Raw genomic sequence first — 18660 nt, forward strand, 5'->3', positions numbered from 1 at the left:
GACGGTATAGAAAAGATTTAAAATAAATAAATAAAATATAATCCCAGTTTAAATTTCACTACGTCTTTTAGAACATAAGAACATGCCATACTGGGTCGGACCAAGAGTCCATCAAGCCCAGCATCCTGTTTCCAACAGTGGCCAGACCAGGCTATAAAAACCTGGCAAGTACCCAAACACTAAGAAAATCCCATGCTACTGTCTGATGCCAGTAGCAGAGGCCATTCCCTAAGTCAACTAGATTAATAGCAGTTAATGGACTTCTCCTCCAAGAATGTATCCAAACCTTTTTTAAACCCAGCTACACTAACTGCATTAACCACATCCTCTGGCAACAAATTCCAGAGCTTAATTGTGCATTGAGTGAAAACAAATTTTTTCCGATTAGTTTTAAATGTTCAACTTGCTAACTTTATGGAGTGCCCCCTAGTCCTATTATCCAAAAGTGTAAATAACTGATTTACACCTACCTGTTCTACACCTCTCATGATTTTAAACACCTCTATCATATCTCCCCTCAGCTGTCTCTTCTCCAAGCTGAACAGTCCTAACCTCTTTAGCCTTTTATCATAGAGGAACTGTTCCCTCCCCTTTATCATTTTGGTTGCCCTTCTCTGTACCTTCTCCAGTGCAACTATATCTTTTTTGAGATGCGGCGACCAGAATTGTACACAGTATTCAAGGTGCGGTCTCACCATGGAGCGATACAGAGGCATTATGATATTTTCCGTTTTATTCACCATTCCCTTCCTAATAATTCCAAACCTTCTGTTTGCTTTTTTGACTGCTGCAGCACACTGAGCAGTTAAAAAAGCAACATACACTAATATTGTCCCGGTCACCCTTCCCAACCTATATGGAATTAGAAATTTATTTTGGCCTTTTTTTAGATTGATCAAATTAAACCATAAAATTAAGATGAAGGAGTCTCTTCACTCCTCTGTTGTCCTTCCACCCATCAAGTCATTTATAGACAAGTGCTTTTCTCTGTTTGTGTGGGTTCTGGTGTTTTCTAAAGTCAAATTAGACATGCAAAGGGCCTAAAATGAAGAGGAACCTTAGTGCCCTTGCTTTTGTTTCCCTGAGCCATTCATTTCAATAAAGACACTTATCGTGTGACTCTTTTCTTTTGTGAACCCCTGGACCTTTTTTTAAGATGCTCATTTTTACTTTAATGGGGATTAGCCTAGAACTCCCTCTCTCTTAGCCTCCATTTCCTTTATTTTTATAGCTCACATGGTGGCAGCACAGTGGAACCATGGACTGGCTTACTTTTGGGTCCATGTCAGATATCCTTAATGATATCACTCATCAGCCAGGCAAATCCCCTCTACTCTAGCTGGAGCTTTCTCCATGGCCTTTGCTGGACTCACCTGCCTCGCTAGAGCTGCTAGTGATCTCTGTATGCAGAGAGAGCTTCAGTCACACTCCTGCATACGAACAGAGCAGTGGTCTCTTGTGAAGATTTGATGACCTACAGAGTGAGGAAACTCACCCGAAGATGAGATTTGTGCAATGTTCTCTCCACCTAGCTTGATGGACTCTCTACCTGGGTAACAACAAGCTAGGTGGAGAGAACATTGCACAAATCTCATCTTCGAGTGAGTTTCCTCACTCCGTAGGTTATCAAATCTTCACAAGAGACCACTGTTCTGTTTGTACGTCTCATGTTGAATGAGAAAGTGGCCCCTAACCCCCTACACTAATACTTAAACCTCACCTCGAGTTACTAGGTGGGCCTCCCATAGGGATACAAATACCTGTCTAGGGAGGAGGCACTATGGCAAGGTGCTCGCTCTCTCTCTCTCTCTCTCTCTCTCTCTCTCTCTCTCTCTCTCTCTCTCTCTCTCTCTCTCTCTCTCTCTCTCTCTCTCTCTCGCCTGCATCATACTGAAACAGGCCTGTCAGAGACATTGTGAACTGCAATAAACCTTTACCAGCCTGTAACACAAATGAAAGAGGTGTAGTTATTGGCTGCACTAACAGTGCAGCTGTTTCGTGGCACACAATAAATCCTCCCTACTTTACATTAACTCCACCCCCTGAATACAAAATTAAAAAATCACATTAACCGCTGTTAGCGTGGTTTGCGGAATTATCACATGCAGTAACTCCTTGGAAAATGAGGCCCATAGTCTTGCTCCTACTGCTTTCTCAAGCTATCCAGCTCTGACTCTTAATGCCATGGGAAGCACTTTATAGCTCTCCCTAGTCTGCTTCTCCACTCTTGATACAGACCCCTTTCCAACTCAGTGTGCAGCTAGGAAAAACTTGAGTGGCATTTTCTTCCATAGACCTGCATTGCCAATCTATATCTTTACCACTTCAGGATTATTCACCATAGGGACAGGGTAATTAAATTTTAACTTTTTAATATTTTTTTTTAACAAACATATCCAATTTTTTTCCAATGAAGATAGATATAGTGTTAAGTGCAAAAGTGTTTTAGCTGAAAGGAAATTTAAAATTATTTATTACATTCTTCATTTATGATATTTTAATATGCAACATTTCATTCTTACTCAAATTGATTTCGTATCTGGAGTTTTTCCTAAATTAATCTATTACTAGTTTTAACACTGGTAAAGAAGGAACTGAATAGTTTACATAAAGATATACATCATCTGCAAAATGAGATATTTTAAGCTCAAAATTCTTCTTGTCAATAATCCTCTCTGTTAAAAACCTGAATCCGTATTTATAGTGCAAAATGTTGCAAGGAAAAGAAAATAATTCAGATTGCATTCTTTGCCTTCACATTCTAATCAAGATAATAAAATTTGGTCCTAAACTGAATTTCCACATAAAGAATGTAGATAAGGCAATTCTACTCTGTCAAAGATCTTTTCAATGTCCAGGAAAATGAGTAAACTATTTTTAGTACAATGATTAGCCAACTTAATTAAATTAATAGTGCAATTAATGATATTGGCCCTTTGTCTACCCTTGATAAAACCTGTCTAGTATCTATAACAGCGGGAAGAAATACTTCCAAATGTCGTGCAAATACTTTAGCAAGTCTTTTGATGTCATAATTAAGGACATTTGGCAGTAAAAGGTATCATTTTTCAGAAATGGTCTCCCTCTGTGACAGCAGCAAAACTGCAGGCAGCACAAAATAAGGGCATTCTCTTCCATCAATCCCAAACTGCGGCATGTTTTATCAAAGAAAGTTCATATTGCAAAAGATTAGGGAGGGTAGTTATTTTAATCCATTTCCGCAAGTAAGGTGGTGCTTTACCTGTAGAAAGGAGCTATGATAAAACTGTCCACCCAAAATATGGGTAAAAATATGAACACAATCGTGCAGCTTTTATGCACATATTTTTATCCACATGCCAGAGAAGTATTTGCTGCGGTAAGGTTAGGGAGGGATGGGCATTTGTTTGAAACAGAAAATGAAAAATGGGACAAATAATCCCAGTATTGTTTCCTATAAAACAAGACATTTGGCCCTAGAAAAATAAAAATTGTGCTCGTTATTTGCGTTCTGCAAAAGTATTGCAAATATTGCAATACTTTGCTGACAATGAGTAAACAAACAAAAATAAATAAATAAAAATAAAAGCCCTGAAAATGAAAAAAAAAAAAAAAAAGCATAAAATGAATGGACAAACTGCAGATCCCTTTTATGTGAATATTTTATAATTTTTCTAGGAAAACTGGCTATACATATTATTAGGTCAAAATGTGACTAAGGAGTTTTCCCAGAATAATTTTCAAAGAGAAGGTATTGACTATTTTCACTTTTAAAATTAGTGTAAAATCTGCAGGTAAAAACTACCCACAGACTTTATACTCTTTAAAAATTTACATCAATTTGAAGATAATTGTCTATGGCTAGTGTATCCAAATGTGCAAGACGTGCACTTGTACAGGGTGGCAACTTGGAGGGGGCGGTAGCCTGTGTCCACTGGTGGCCAAAGTTAAGAGGAGGCTGTGGGCTGCACAGCAGATCCCAACCCAATGTTGGCTGGTTTAGGGGATTGCACTGGCCACCCAGGAAATCCGAACTCAGTCGATCTCAGTTAGGAGGAGGCCACAGGCTTTCTGCAGGACCCCATCTCATCAGTGGCCAAATGATGAGAAGATATGGTCAACCTATTGAATCACATCCCACTGGCAGCAAGGATAAGGCTGTAGAAATCCTGTCAGACTCCATCCCATCAGCGCCCTGGGTGAGAATGAGGCAGCGGGCAACCTGGTGGAACCTATCTAGCAGTGGTCAGGATAAGGTTGAAGCTGCAGGCCTCCTGGTGAACCCTATCCATATGGCAGCCATAATGAGGATGAGGCTACAGGCACTTGACATAACCTATCCTGCCAGCACCCAGGTTAAGAATGAGGCTGCGGTGTTACCCAATCTGCCGGTGACCAAAGTGAAGAGGACCAGAGATGTTGGTGGATTTCTACCAAAGAATAACTGGAGAGGCACAGGTGTGTTTGAAATGTGCATTATAATAGCCCAGCAATTCTATTTCCAAGAAACGTAAGTGTAAAACACAGAGAATATGAATTTTACTGGTAATAGTATCTTACTGGTACAGCTGGTCTTGACCTTAGTCATGAAACAATTGACTGTCTTATAATGATATATTGTAACCGAACCTTTTGTGGCACCTGTTAGAATGTGCTATAGAACGCACTCACCTACCTTAATTTATGTGCCTATATGTAAACTGTTGCGATGGTATATAACTTAGCGACGGTATAGAAAAGATTTTAAATAAATAAATGTGTGTGTGTGTTTGTATTTCTGAATGTGTGTGAGAAATGAAGTGTGTGTGTGTGTGTGTGTATGTGAGCATGTTTTTGAGAGAGTATGTGTGTGTGTGTGTGTATGTGTGTGTGCATGTGAGCATATGTGTGAGAGAAGAAGCATGTGTGTGTGTGTTTATGTGTGCGTGTGTATGTGAGTGTGTGAGAAGGGAACATGTGTATGTGTGTTTGAGCATATGTCTGTGTGTGTTTGTGTGTGTGATCATGTATTTGAGAGGCTATGGAGCCACATCTTGGTGGCCATAACTAACATGGCACCGAGTCTAGCCTAGCCACTACTCAACTTCGACCTCAAGAGTAAGTTATAGGAGAAGGAGTTTGAGGGAGAGTTGTACATCCCTCTCAGATTTGCTACAGACAGGTTTAGGGTGTACTGCTGGTTGACTGAGAGACCTGGGAGGCAGGGCAAAAGTTTGAATATTGCAGCTTTAAAGGTTGCCACCTTGAGGGGTTCATCCTCTTTGCCTGGCCATCAGGATCAAGACAAGGTCTACTTGCTATGGGTGCCATAGCCAAGTATGGGTGGCTTGGGGTTTTTGTTTTGGGTGGGGGTTTTGATTTTGTGTTGCTGGCCAGGTCTTCCCCTTGTGGAGTGCATGTCATGATTTTCTTATTGTGACTGGCCTCAGGGAGTGCAAGACCAGTTCAGGGGTCAGTGTCAAGCATTGCTGGTATTGAGAAGGAGTAAGTGGGGGTTGTCGAGCGCTGGTTGTTGTCTTGAGAGAGGTGAAGGTGGATGATCAAGCTGGAATGACTGGTCAGGATTCTGTGTGTTGGTGGGAGTGGTGGATGTGGTGGTGAATTTGAGGCACTGGTGATGGGCTTCACAAGTCCTGTCTGGATGGGGGCTGCCTCCTATGCTGGGCCATGCATGGCTTGCTGCATAGACTCATGGCGGTGTAGGAGGCCTACTTGGTGGCATTGCCTGTGGTAGCTCGCTCATGCTTTGTTTTTGCCATGGCACAGGTGGATTAGCAGCTTGCAATTGATGGTGCTGTCGTTGGCCAGTCCAGTTGTGTAGCAGGTGGGAGCCAGTTTTGTTGGGGTGGCAACAATGTGGTCAATTGGCAGCTTGGCAGGGTGCGTTGATAGCAAGAGCAACAGTTGTGGCTCAGCAGGCCTTGTTGCTAGATGCACTGCTGGTGGCTGTCAGTGCAGGTGGTGTTGTAGGAGATGTAATTTGTGGGAGTGGGGGGTGCCACCAGAGGAAAGTTTTCTTGGGGACAGGTGGGGCTAGCCTTTGTTGGTCCTTGTCTTCTTGTGAGGTCACAGAAAGTTTTTATGAACAACGTTGACCATGTTTGTGGAGCAGGTCGGATGTGGCATGGTTTATCTCTGGATTTTCCATCGTGGTTCACTAGCATGGAGAGGGCCTTAGCATATTTTTGGAGGGGCTTGTCAGTGGTTGTGTTCCTGTCCAGGGACTTAGGTTGTTTCCCCAGCTGTTCATTTTCCTCGGGCGGGGGTAGCATTTTGGGGATGGATGAGGCGTCACATCAGGGCATGGTAGAGGGGGCCTCAGGATTAGAGGAGTTGATGGGAAGTCTTTAGGTTGCAGCTATGGAGTCTTTTCAGGCATTTTTCAGGTTACGACTCTGGAGATTTTTGATGGGATGTTGCTGCAGGGTTGGTGCTGGGGTGAGGGGTCTGAGATGAGACAAGGCAAGGGCAGTTGTGTGGTTAATGGTGGTGTTGATGGCCAGATGCTTGAGGCACAGTTTGGAGAGGGGCGAGGCTTTGGTTTGAGGGGGGTATTTGGGGGGCATATGGGAGTGGTGCTGGAGTTTGGTTTGCCATTTGATAGTTGACACATTGCTGATTTGTTTTTGTTTTTATTTCAGGGTGCAGTTTCTTTGAACCGGTGGCATTCCACTTTTGTCTCACTGGGCAGGGTTGGCCAGAGGGGTGGGAAGGTGTTCTGTTGCCGGTCCAGTAGCAGGATGAGAGCATTGAGGATGTTTGGCAAGGAGCTATTCCTAAATGTGGAAGATTTTATTTATTTTATTTATTTATTTAAATTCTTTTAATATACCAATGCTCAAGACTATGTCTTATCGTACCGGAGATTGACAAGGTCTGGAGCTTCCAGGTGTGTACATTTGGATAGTGGATGAGACACTCTTCCTATGTTTTCCAATTTGGGGAGGTGGGGCCATGTATTGATGGGAGGGGTCTGGATTGAGATATGTATCTGGTTTTCTGCTGACTGCATTGTTGGCAGTTTGCTGGTTCCTTGGGGTCTCTGTTTTTTTCTCTTATGGGGTTGGGTGATGTTGATTGGGCTGGGATCACAAGGCTTTGAGGGGAGAGGAGAGGGTTGGTGGAGTGCATCTGAGTGTTCATAGCTGCTTTTCCTTCCTTTTATCTGTTTGGAAATTATGTAGCTTTGCTACGATGGAGACCCGTGATGTTGTGGTGTTTGAGGGGGTGATCCAGGGGTAGTCCTGATGATCTGTCAAGAGGTGGGATGAGTCTTGCTTGATTGTTCTTGTTATAAGTGTGGTGTTTCTTATTTCCTCCCATGAGTGCATCAAGGAATGAGGAGGCTTGTTCAAATTCTGGGGGCCTGTTTATAGAGGTTTGAACATGAGTGATGGCTCGTGAGACACGGATGATCAGTGGGAGAGTAGTTCAGTTTCTTGTTGGAGACTTTCCCTCTGTAAGAGACCTAGGTGTTGTATTAGATCAACACCTTAATTTTAAACCCCATATCGAATTGCTACTAAAAGGGGGTTGCTATAAACTCCATATCCTCAAAAAACTGAAGCCTCTCCTCCACGCCCAAGACTTCCATCTAGTTTTGCAGTCTACCATTCTATCTAAATTGTATTACTGCAATTCCCTTCTTCTAGGCCTCCCTTACACTACAATTAAACCCTTACAAATCCTGTAGAACACCATGGCAAGAATCATTACCGACACCCGCAAAAGAGAACATATCACCCTCATTTTAAAAGATCTGCTCTGGCTTCCCATCCCTTTCCATATACAATACAAAACCCTCACCATTCTTCATAATGTGCTTTACAAAAACAATCCCGCATGGCTCAAGAAAATGCCACATTTTCTTGAGCCATCGCCCTACTAGAGCCACCCTCGCTGGCAACCTCCACACCCCACCCCTCAAAACTGCACATCTCTCCACCAGAGAAAGAGCATTTACCATCGCTGGCCCCACCCTATGGAACTCATTCCCCACTTTTCTCCGCCTTGAACCTTCTTTACTCAACTTCAAAAAAGGCATCAAAACAAGGCTCTTCTTGCAGGCCTACCCTGATGCAAATCAAACCTAAACAGCTTTGCTCCCTCCCAATTCTCGTCATGCTCTATTCCCCACCACCAATGATGTACCTTAGGGAAATATTGATTATGTAATTTATTGAAATGTTATTAATAAGTTCATACTGTTATTACAGTTCCTACATATGTTTCTCTCATTCTCTCACACCTCTGTTCTTCTCTATTCTTCTCACTTCCTATGCTTTTGTTTTCGCCCGACCCCCCCCCCCTCTCTCCCTTTTTCTTGACTGCTCCCCTTCCCCTTTCCCTGTTTTTTGTAATTTTTCCTTTCTCCTCGAGTTGATTGTAAACCGGTATGATGTGTCCTACAAATGTTGGTATATTAAAAGTTCATAAATAAACAAACAAATAAATAAATAAATACATAAATAAATAATGTGGGGTAGTTTAGGGTTCTACCGGGCTGGTTAGTTGCACAGGAGGATTTTTCTTCTCTGTGTGGTTACACGTGCTATGAATTCATTCCTTCACGGATAGGTTGCTTGTAATTTTTGTTTGTGTCTACCTCCATCTTTCAGCCCCCCTTGCTCTCTACTGCATTCTGTTGTCCTGGTATTCCCCTCATTTTCTCCTATGTTTGCTATCCCTTGCTGTAGGGTGTTTGATTTACCACCCTCATCATGCTTAACCCATGGGTATTTGAAGTTTGTGGGGCTATGCTTTTTCCTGTAGTGGCAGTTTGTTTACATACGATGACTTTTGTTACCTTCCAGTATTCCCTGCAGGATTATGAGACTTTAGTCATTTCCATGCTGTGCTGCAGATTTGTGAGGCTTTCCAGTGGGAATTTTTGCTTTGGTTCAGATCTGGTTGCTGGTCAGTTTGCCATGTGAGGGTGCCTGTTGGGGTTCTGGTGCCACTTCTGCCTTTGGTACTGGTAATTTCTTGTTAGTTATCCATTTGACAGCTGTTCGGGAGATGTGCTGGGGGCCTGGGTGTTTGTCAGGAAGGTGGTAATTGGGTTGAGGATGGGGGGGTGGGGGTCACCTCTTTGGCTTTTGGGATGTGTGATTGCGGGTTGTTGTTTTTTGCTTTCATTCTCTTGTGTTGATTGCCGAATTTTTGTTTGTCCTTCTTGCTTAGTGTGTGGTCTTGGTACAGTTTTGGAGTGGCCTTTCATGGGGCCCATTTCACAGTGCTTAGGGGGCATATATTTTATTTATTTTATTTATTTATTTATTTATTTAACATTTTTCTATACCGGCATTCGTAGGACACATCATGTCGGTTTACAAGTAACTGAGAAAGGAAATTACAATGAACGAGGAAGGGGGCTAACTGGATAATATATAAAAGTACAGGTGAAGAGAGTCAACGAGCAGAGTTACAACTTTTGCATTCATGCTAGGGTTTGATATGCAAGTGAACTATAAACAATGCTAAGGAGGCATGTGCACTTAAGAACTTAGCATATAGAACTTATTTACAGTATGAAGGAGGCAAGTGCACGTATGTACAGATAAATGCTGGTGCAGGGGGGAGGAAAAGAGGGAGGGAGCGGGAACGGAGAGGAGAAGGGAAAAGGAGCAGGGGGGTGTGGAGGGAAACAGGGGTACAACTGAGCAAGGGTATTTTCAGGGAGAGCTTGCTAAGGGGTGAAGAGGGCGGGGTAGGCGGAGGATGAGGGGGGCTAGGGGAGGGAGGAGGGGGTACAGGGAAGGTATAGGGGAGGTCAGGGAGAAGGTAGGTAGGCTGAGCGGGAGCTGAGGAGGTTCAATGAGGGAAAGGACTAGGTTTGAGAGGAATTGGGGTATGCCTGTTTAAAGAGCCATGTCTTGATTCCTTTTTTGAAATGGCTCAGGGACGGTTCTAGGCGGAGTTTGGCGGGGAGGGAATTCCAGAGGGTGGGGCCCGCAATGGTGAAGGCTCTATCCCTGGTGGTGGTAAGGTGTCCAATTTTAAGTGAAGGGGTTTGGAGAGTGCCAGCAAAGGAGTTTCTAGTGGGGCGATTAGCTTGACTGAATTGTGGCATATCTTCAAGCCAGGGTGAATTGTTATTGTATAGTGTGTTATGGAGGATGGTAAGTGTTTTGTATTGGGAACGGAAGGTGATGGGGAGCCAGTGGAGGTCTTGGAGTATGGGAGTGATATGGTCAGTTTTTCTGGTGTTTGTTAGGATTCTTGCCATAGAATTTTGAAGGATTTGAAGGGGTTTAATGGTGGAGGCTGGGATGCCTAAGAGAAGGGAGTTGCAATAGTCAAGTTTGGATAGTATAGTGGTTTGCATAACAGTGCGGAAGTCGTGGGCGTGGAGAAGGGGCTTCAGTTTTTTGAGGACTTGAAGTTTATAGAAGCCCCCTTTTAGAAGTGATTTAATGTGAGGTTTGAAGCTTAGTTGATTGTCTAGGGAGACACCTAAATCTCTGACACTGGGTGGCAGTGTGTAATTTTGTGAGGCATTTTGGATCATTTGGTGGATCGAGTCGATTGGTTGATTTGCTAGGATGAGGATTTCAGTTTTAGAGGCGTTGAGTGCTAGATGTAGATTGGAGAGGAGAGAATTGATGGATGTCAGACATGTTTCCCAGTACTGAAGGGTTTCATTGATGGATTTCTGAATGGGAATAAGTATTTGTATGTCGTCTGCATATAAGAAGAATTTTAGTCCTAATTTGGAAAGGAGGTGGCAGAGTGGAAGTAAGTATATATTGAAGAGGGTGGATGCCTCATATGCCTCGATCTTCTCAGTATGCAGGCAGGGGGTTCTTCTATCCTCCCTTTTTTGTTTGGACATGGTTAGGTTCTCATGCAGCAGCCTTTGTTTGAGTGTATGGATTGTTGGCGAGTGGTATTGCAGGTAAGGGAGGTGGGGTTGGCTCTGGGTGGCGGTGGATGTTACTGTGATTGTGTCACTATTCTGTTGCTGGAATTGTTTTGGGGCTGTTGTTGGTGTGGCTTTTGTTGACTCTTTGGTGAGGGGTAGGGGAGCTCCTCTGGGAGGGTTAGGGATTATGTGAAGGTCTGGATAGTTTTGATGTGGGAGTGTATTTTGCCTTGAGTTGGAGTTTTTCTTGTTTACTTGAGGGTTTTTTTGAGGTACTCCTTTTGGGGTTAGAGGGAACCCATCCAAAGGTGGTTTGGAGGTAGGAGATGGTGGTATATTTTGGGCTTATACTGAGTGATGCTATCCCCATGCAGGTTGTAGGGTGTTGTGCATTGGCATGGATTGCTTATGGGCGTAATTGAGAATTGTCCTTATATGTGATGGGGAACGGGGGTGGAAGCATTTTGGAGGGCAGAAGTCCTAGGATCGTTGTGTGATTGGTGTGCAGGTGGGAGCAGCAGGTTGGGATTTTGGAGGTGGGGAAGGTTTGCCAGTGGTTTGTTCAGCCTGTCCAGGGGCAGTTTTGGAATGAAGTGGATGCATTCTTTTTGATAGTGTAATGCATTGTCGGTTGGGATGTGAGGGTTTTTTGGCACTGATAGGTCATAACAGGATGTCAGTGGCTATGAGGAGCAGGTATGTCTGCTCAAGTGGTGGTTCTTTTATTATTTGTTTCCTGGTTGCACCGTTAGCTAAATAGTGAGCCCAGGGGTGGGGAATGTTTGTGGGCCATTTTAAGAGGGGTTTTTTTGCTTGGCTGTATCTGGCTATTTGTTGGGTGGAGTTTCCTGTTTTTGTCTGGGAGTCTTCTTCTTTTGTTTTTATTTGCCTGTGGCCATATCAGCTTTATTGTATGGGAGGGTTACAGATTAACTTCAATAGTCCATGCCTGTGGTGGGGTACATGAGCCAGTTTGCTGAATTTGTGAGTAACTGCTTAAGTTGGAAGTTAATTTTGCAAATTTTGGATAGAAAGATGTTAATAGCATGCTGGGGACTGCATGCTGGATATGTGGCTAAGGAATGGCTACTGGCATCTCTTTCCCTAGGAAGCTCCCATGCTGCATCATGGAGGGGGGTGGCTTCTAATGATGGCAGAGGTCCAGCAGTAGGAGTCTGAGGTCCAAGAGGGTTGTAGGTGGCCCCACTGAGAAGTGGCAGTAGCCACCCAGGCTTCAAAGGAGGGGTAACAATGTGATGTGGATTGTTATGGCACAGGTCATACATTTACTGTGGCATTATTTACCCAAAATAAAAATGTTGACAATTCTTTGTTGGCCCGAGGTGGAGTTGGCGCTATCTGTGGGGAAAGCCCCACTGTCAGGAGGTGGGGCTGAATGGGAAGTGGAGGCCAACTGGAGCTTCGCCAATAACCGTTCTCGTTCCCCGCAGGTTGAGCACTTGGGTACCGGGGCCAGCTGGTCTTAGGCGGGCATCCGCGTGGTTGATCCTGGAGAGAGTTTCCAAGGCAGGGTGCCAGAAAGCAGCGGAGATGCAGGGTCTGAAGGAGCAAAGTCGAAGACAAGGCCAGGATCCAGAAGCCTAGACAGACAGAAGCAGGCAAGCGATTAGGAACAAGGTTAAGTACGGGCTTGTGAGTAGACAGGCACCTAAAGTAGGCCAAGTCCAAAGACAATTAGCTGGAGATGAGATCAGGTTCAAAATGGAGTCAGGGCAGGTGGCTGGAGACAAGGTCAGGTTCAAGCTGAAGTCAGGGCAGGCGGCTAAAGACAAAGTCAGGTACAAGTGAGGGTCAAAGCCAAGGAATCCGTCCAAAAGGTAGCAGGAACAGGAAGCTGGAACTGGAACACAAGGACTGGAACAGGATCAAGTACTGGAACATGAACACGAACACTGGAACAGGAACAGGTACTGGATCAGGAACACGATGAGCAGCAACTAAGCACATGACAGGAAGCATGGGGACCTGTTGCCAAGGCAAAGACTGAATAGCGGGGCCCGAATTATATAGCAAGGCTGAGAAATGTCATCAACCGTGGCCGCGGGCGGGTTTCCTGCTGCGGCCCCTTTAAAGTCAGCGAAGGTGCACACGCGCGTGCCTAGGGCGGGCAGGCCGGAACTAGGAGATGGCGTTGTCTCCCCTCAACGCGCGTGGGGAGACCAGACTGGGACTGGAGGAGGACGCGGAGCTTCCGGAGGAGCCTGGGAGTGTAACAGGGGCGCGATCACATAGGCAACTGCCTACCACTGCCAAAGAGGAAGGGCCAGGTCCAGGACCAGGGCGTCGGGGGTGAGTGGAGTCTGCCAAGGCTGGGAAACGCAACAGTGTGGATGGGCCAAAAGGTCTTGGCTGCTGTTACTATATGTATATATACACACATATCTTATAGATGACCTTTCATTTGAAATGATACAGACAATGTCAGCACATTATTTGTTTGCACAGGGTAGCAAAAAAGTTATCACCAGTTCTTGTAACAGTGCACATTAGCTGGAAAATATTCACATAAGTTGCACCAATTTTCAAAGTAGTCTTATGCACATAAGTTCACTTTGAAAATTACCCCACCAAATCTGCCTGTATAAGTCATACCTGCAAAATATCCTTACAAATCTAGATATATTTTAAAAGCCTTATGCACTCAGAAATGACTACATGCACGTGTAAGTTGGCTGCATGGGTGCTATGCCAATTTTAAATAGCCAAGAAAGGTGCACATACATCAATGAATGCATGCCCAGTAAAAGGGGAGGGCATAGGTATTAGAGATGTGAATCGGAACCAGTATCGGTTCGGATTCCGGTTCCGATTCACATCGTGAAATTTTTATCTTGCAGTCTGGGTTTTTTTTATCGGCTGCGCCCAAGCCGATAACCAAAAAATACAGCCGACTCTTTAAAATGAGTTTGTTAGTATCCCCCCACCCTCCGGAACCCCCCCCCAAAAAAGTTTTTAAATACCTGGTGGTCCAGCGGAGGTCCCGGGAGCATTCTCCCGCACTCAAGCCGTCGGCTGTCAGTAAACAAAATGGTGCCGATGGCCCTTTGCCCTTAGCATGTGACAGGGTATCCGTGCCATTGACCGGTCCCTATCACATGGTAGGAGCAATGGACGGTCGGCGCCATCTTTAATCGGACGATATTTTCAATCGTCAGATAACGATTCACATCCCTAATAGGTATTCCAGCACTGATGTGTATATGTTACATGCACTACTTTGCTACAACACCTCGTAGGTGTAAGATTTGGGTGGAAAGGGGAGAGAAGAGTTGTGTGAGTTGTGATGAAATTCTAACAAGAGGAGTTGATTTGTATACTGCAGTCTGCACTATCTGCATTGTACAAATCAACTCCTTTTCATCACTCATAAGGTCTAAAATTCTTTAACGATGTAAATTTTACAATGGATACCTCTGAATGTGTCTGTAACACCACCCCCCTAACCCCAACCCACATCCTGAAAATTCAACCTGAATCAAAGTGCCCCCTTACAATGGTCCATATATAGAGTATCAAACTGACTCTTATTATATGCTTATAAATGCAATCTCTTTTTCAACTCTACCCTTGGGAATGCCTTGGCTCAGGTCAGATAGTCTTGTTAACAGGGCACACATGCTTGTTTACCCACATATCATGAGTGTAATTTTGTTAATGGCTATTTCTGCATTGAATATGCCAGTTTAACAGGGGAAATGCCTTTGAAAATTACCTGCTTTAAGTTCAGAAAAATAGTGAAGACAGAGATCTATTTGAATTAGAATTTATCTTTGTAAATTCTGCAGGTTTTACTTGTTTATAGATTGTTTAATTCTATTATGATTCATTTTAATGCATTTATTGTATTTGGGTCAGGTAATGTTTATGATTTTATTCTGTAGTTGATTTTATTTTGATTTTCATTCATTCATTCATTCATTTATTTATTTAATATGTGTCTGTACTGCCAAACCTAGAGCAAAGTACAGTTCAATAATATATACATGAAATACAATACCATAAAAATCTTAAAAGGTACCAGATCAACATAAACTTGAACATCCACAGCAAACAACTTTCAAACACCAGACAATTAGCCATATGCTAAATTAAAAAAAAAAATAATACAGGTTTCCAATAACTTCCGGAGGCTGATCAGATCAGTTATTAAACAAATGTCTTTAGGAGGTGAATTCCAATGAACAGATGCAGCAGATGAGAATGATTACATTTAAGTACTAACCAATTTTGCTTCTCTCAGTGATGGAATCTGCAATAAATTATTGTGAGCAGAGCAAAGAAGCCTAGTAGGAACATATCTTAACAAACAGGCAGTCTGATACTGCGGCTTCAGTTTTTTCAAGGTCTTTAGGGACCTTCAATTTAGTTTTTTAATTTTATTTTTCCTGGAAATTTCAATGTTATAACAAAAATAAAATGAATAAAAAATGACTTTGTTATAACACAAAGAAGAAGCATCAGGGGAAAAGGCATTTTTCCACTGACTTTTTTTTATAACATTGAAAACCCAGGAAAAATAAAATGAAAACTGAAAATGAAGGTCCCTAAAGATGTTCAAGTTATGAAGAATCAGCTTAAACTTGATTCTGCAATGAATGAAAAACCAGTGTATACTCATTAAAATAAGTGTAGTGTGCATCTTAAAACCACAGCAAGAATTGAGATGAAGAATGGAGTACTATATTGATCGAAACTTAAATAAGAAATAAACAAGGAAATAAATTCAACACACCTTTAAAGAAACAAATGTAATTTTTTAATGTTTTTAGTGACATCAAACGTGGAGCTTCACTACAAATTTTTTTTTTTATTGCATTTCAAATTGCACAATTACGCTTGTGAAAGAAAATAGAGGTATAAGAAATTAAATATGATCATTCATTAAAGTCTTGAGGAAATAAGTATAACCCTCAATATTTAGGAAATCAAGGGGGGAGGTAGCCCAGGAAATACCCAGAAGTAAAATATCTAAGAAATAAAGAAAAAAGACTACAGAGGTCTCATCGCCGATATACAGTTGCCATACTGCACTGATTACAATTATCACGTAGGGTGAGAGTCCAAAAAATAAAAAATGCAATTGCGACAGTTCGAAGAAAATATAGCTGGCACTCTGAAATTTTACCATGCATTTGCAGGAATGACGTAGTATAAACTTAGAACAGCTTATCAGGGCTTCAGATCTCATGGAAAGAAACTTTCTTCTCTCCTGAGTAGAGCATGTGATATCTGGGTACATCAATAATTTCTGTCCATGAAATAGTGAGCTCCTATTTCAGAAGAAAAACCTAAGGACTATTTTTTATCACTTAGAAATGCAAAGCTCACTAACAACATTCCTCTTTGAGTAACTTCAACATTTAGTGAAAGTTCCAAAACATCTGTAAGATTCATTGATTGTTGAACATTCACATCACTTTGCAGACTCTCCGTAGGTTTCTGGGGCAAATAATAGAGATGTGAATCGTGTCCTCGATCGTCTTAACGATCGATTTCGGCTGGGAGGGGGAGGGAATCGTATTGTTGCCGTTTGGGGGGGTAAAATATCGTGAAAAATCGTAAAAAATCGAAAAAACGTAAAATCGCAAAACCGGCACATTAAAACCCCCTAAAACCCACCCCCGACCCTTTAAATTAAATCCCCCACCCTCCCGAACCCCCCCCCCCAAATGACTTAAATAACCTGCGGGTCCAGCGGCGGTCCGGAACGGCAGCGGTCCGGAACGGGCTCCTGCTACTGAATCTTGTTGTCTTCAGCCGGCGCCATTTTCCAAAATGGCGCCGAAAAATGGCGGCGGCCATAGACGAACACGATTGGATGGCAGGAGGTCCTTCCGGACCCCCGCTGGACTTTTGGCAAGTCTTGTGGGGGTCAGGAGGCCCCCCCCAAGCTGGCCAAAAGTTCCTGGAGGTCCAGCGGGGGTCAGGGAGCGATTTCCTGCCGCGAATCGTTTTCGTACGGAAAATGGCGCCGGCCATACGCGTATGGCCGGCGCCATTTTCCGTACGGAAAATGGCGCCGGCAGGAGATCGACTGCAGGAGGTCATTCAGCGAGGCGCCGGAACCCTCGCTGAACGACCTCCTGCAGTCGATCTCCTGCCGGCGCCATTTTTCGTACGAAAACGATTCGCGGCGGGAAATCGCTCCCTGACCCCCGCTGGACCTCCAGGACCTTTTGGCCAGCTTGGGGGGGGGCCTCCTGACCCCCACAAGACTTGCCAAAAGTCCAGCGGGGGTCCGGAAGGACCTCCTGCCATCCAATCGTGTTCGTCTATGGCCGCCGCCATTTTTCGGCGCCATTTTGGAAAATGGCGCCGGCTGAAGACAACAAGATTCAGTAGCAGGAGCCCGTTCCGGACCGCTGCCATTCCGGACAGCCGCTGGACCCGCAGGTTATTTAAGTCATTTGGGGGGGGTTCGGGAGGGTGGGGGATTTAATTTAAAGGGTCGGGGGTGGGTTTTAGGGGGTTTTAGTGTGCCGGCTCACGATTCTAACGATTTATAACGATAAATCGTTAGAATCTCTATTGTATTGTGTTCCATAACGGTTTAAGACGATATTAAAATTATCGGACGATAATTTTAATCGTCCTAAAACGATTCACATCCCTAGCAAATAATACGTCTTAGTAATGAAACGCATACCACCATAAGTAGTAATCTGATAACAAGAAATTTGAGAACCCTGATATTAAAGCTTCTAAGAGAAAGTTCTATATTTTCCATCTTTTTAACCTTAACATTTTCAGAATGCACCAAGTTCTATTGAAGTTTTTCAAATGAAACTAATCTTTTTTCAAAGGCATTTAATCTCTTTCCTTGTTCTGAAACCCTTTTTTCAGTATTTATACTACATCTATTAGTGTCCAGGTATGTTTGGGTTAATGTAACAATTGCAGATTCTATTGAGACTAGCGCCTCCCAGCCCAAATCTAAAGTTATAACAGAGGGTTTTGAAAGGAAATGGCCTGGTAGAACCACATGCTCACCACTTCCAGTGATTTCAGTGTCAGTGTCCCGATTCAGATCCAGCATTGAAACAGCTGCACAAGTCTGTTCCAAAAGAAAAGAGGGCAGATAGGCCATGGAGTAGCCCTTCAAAACCTCTCCTGTGGCAATATTCCCCTTGCAACCTTCTCCCATGGCTCCCAGATAAATCTCCTGCAATGCAAGTTGCTCAGTAGAGCAAACCGATGGAGCTGCAGTTACAGCAGCTCTCACTGCATTCAGCCGATGGGGTGGGGACAGCATCTCTGGCACACCAGGACCAAGTGATATCTCTTCAGGCATGGGAGGGGGCGTTCGCTCCGCATCTCCTCCCTCTGAGGCCCTCACTCCCAGCATGTTCAGCATTGGGGAAAAGAAGCTCTCATTGAGTGGCTGATTTGAGTCCAAGGTATCCGAAACCACTAAGCTCTCACGGAGCGTGGCTTTACGTTTCGTATGCAGCATAGGAAAAATCCAAAAGGTAACAATGGTAAAGTTAGACACCGAAAGTAAACATAGCATTCTGATCCAACTCCTCAATTGTCCACCATCTTGGCTCCTCCGCACTACAATAATTTTTTTAAGTAAATTATTCCACCCCCTGTTATCATTTGCCACAGACCTTTTCAAAATGAGGATTTTTCAAAATGGGGATGATAGTTTCAGACAACTTTTTAAATTAAATTAAACAAATAAAACATGCCGCTGTTGTTAGTCACAAAAATACAGGTAAGTTTTAAAAAGAAAGCACGTGCTCTCATAAACACGTGTACTGGCATAAAAGCAGAGATACTCTTAATTTTATATT

This window comes from Rhinatrema bivittatum, chromosome 6 (assembly GCF_901001135.1).
Source record: "Rhinatrema bivittatum chromosome 6, aRhiBiv1.1, whole genome shotgun sequence".
NCBI classification, from domain to species: Eukaryota; Metazoa; Chordata; class Amphibia; order Gymnophiona; family Rhinatrematidae; genus Rhinatrema; species Rhinatrema bivittatum.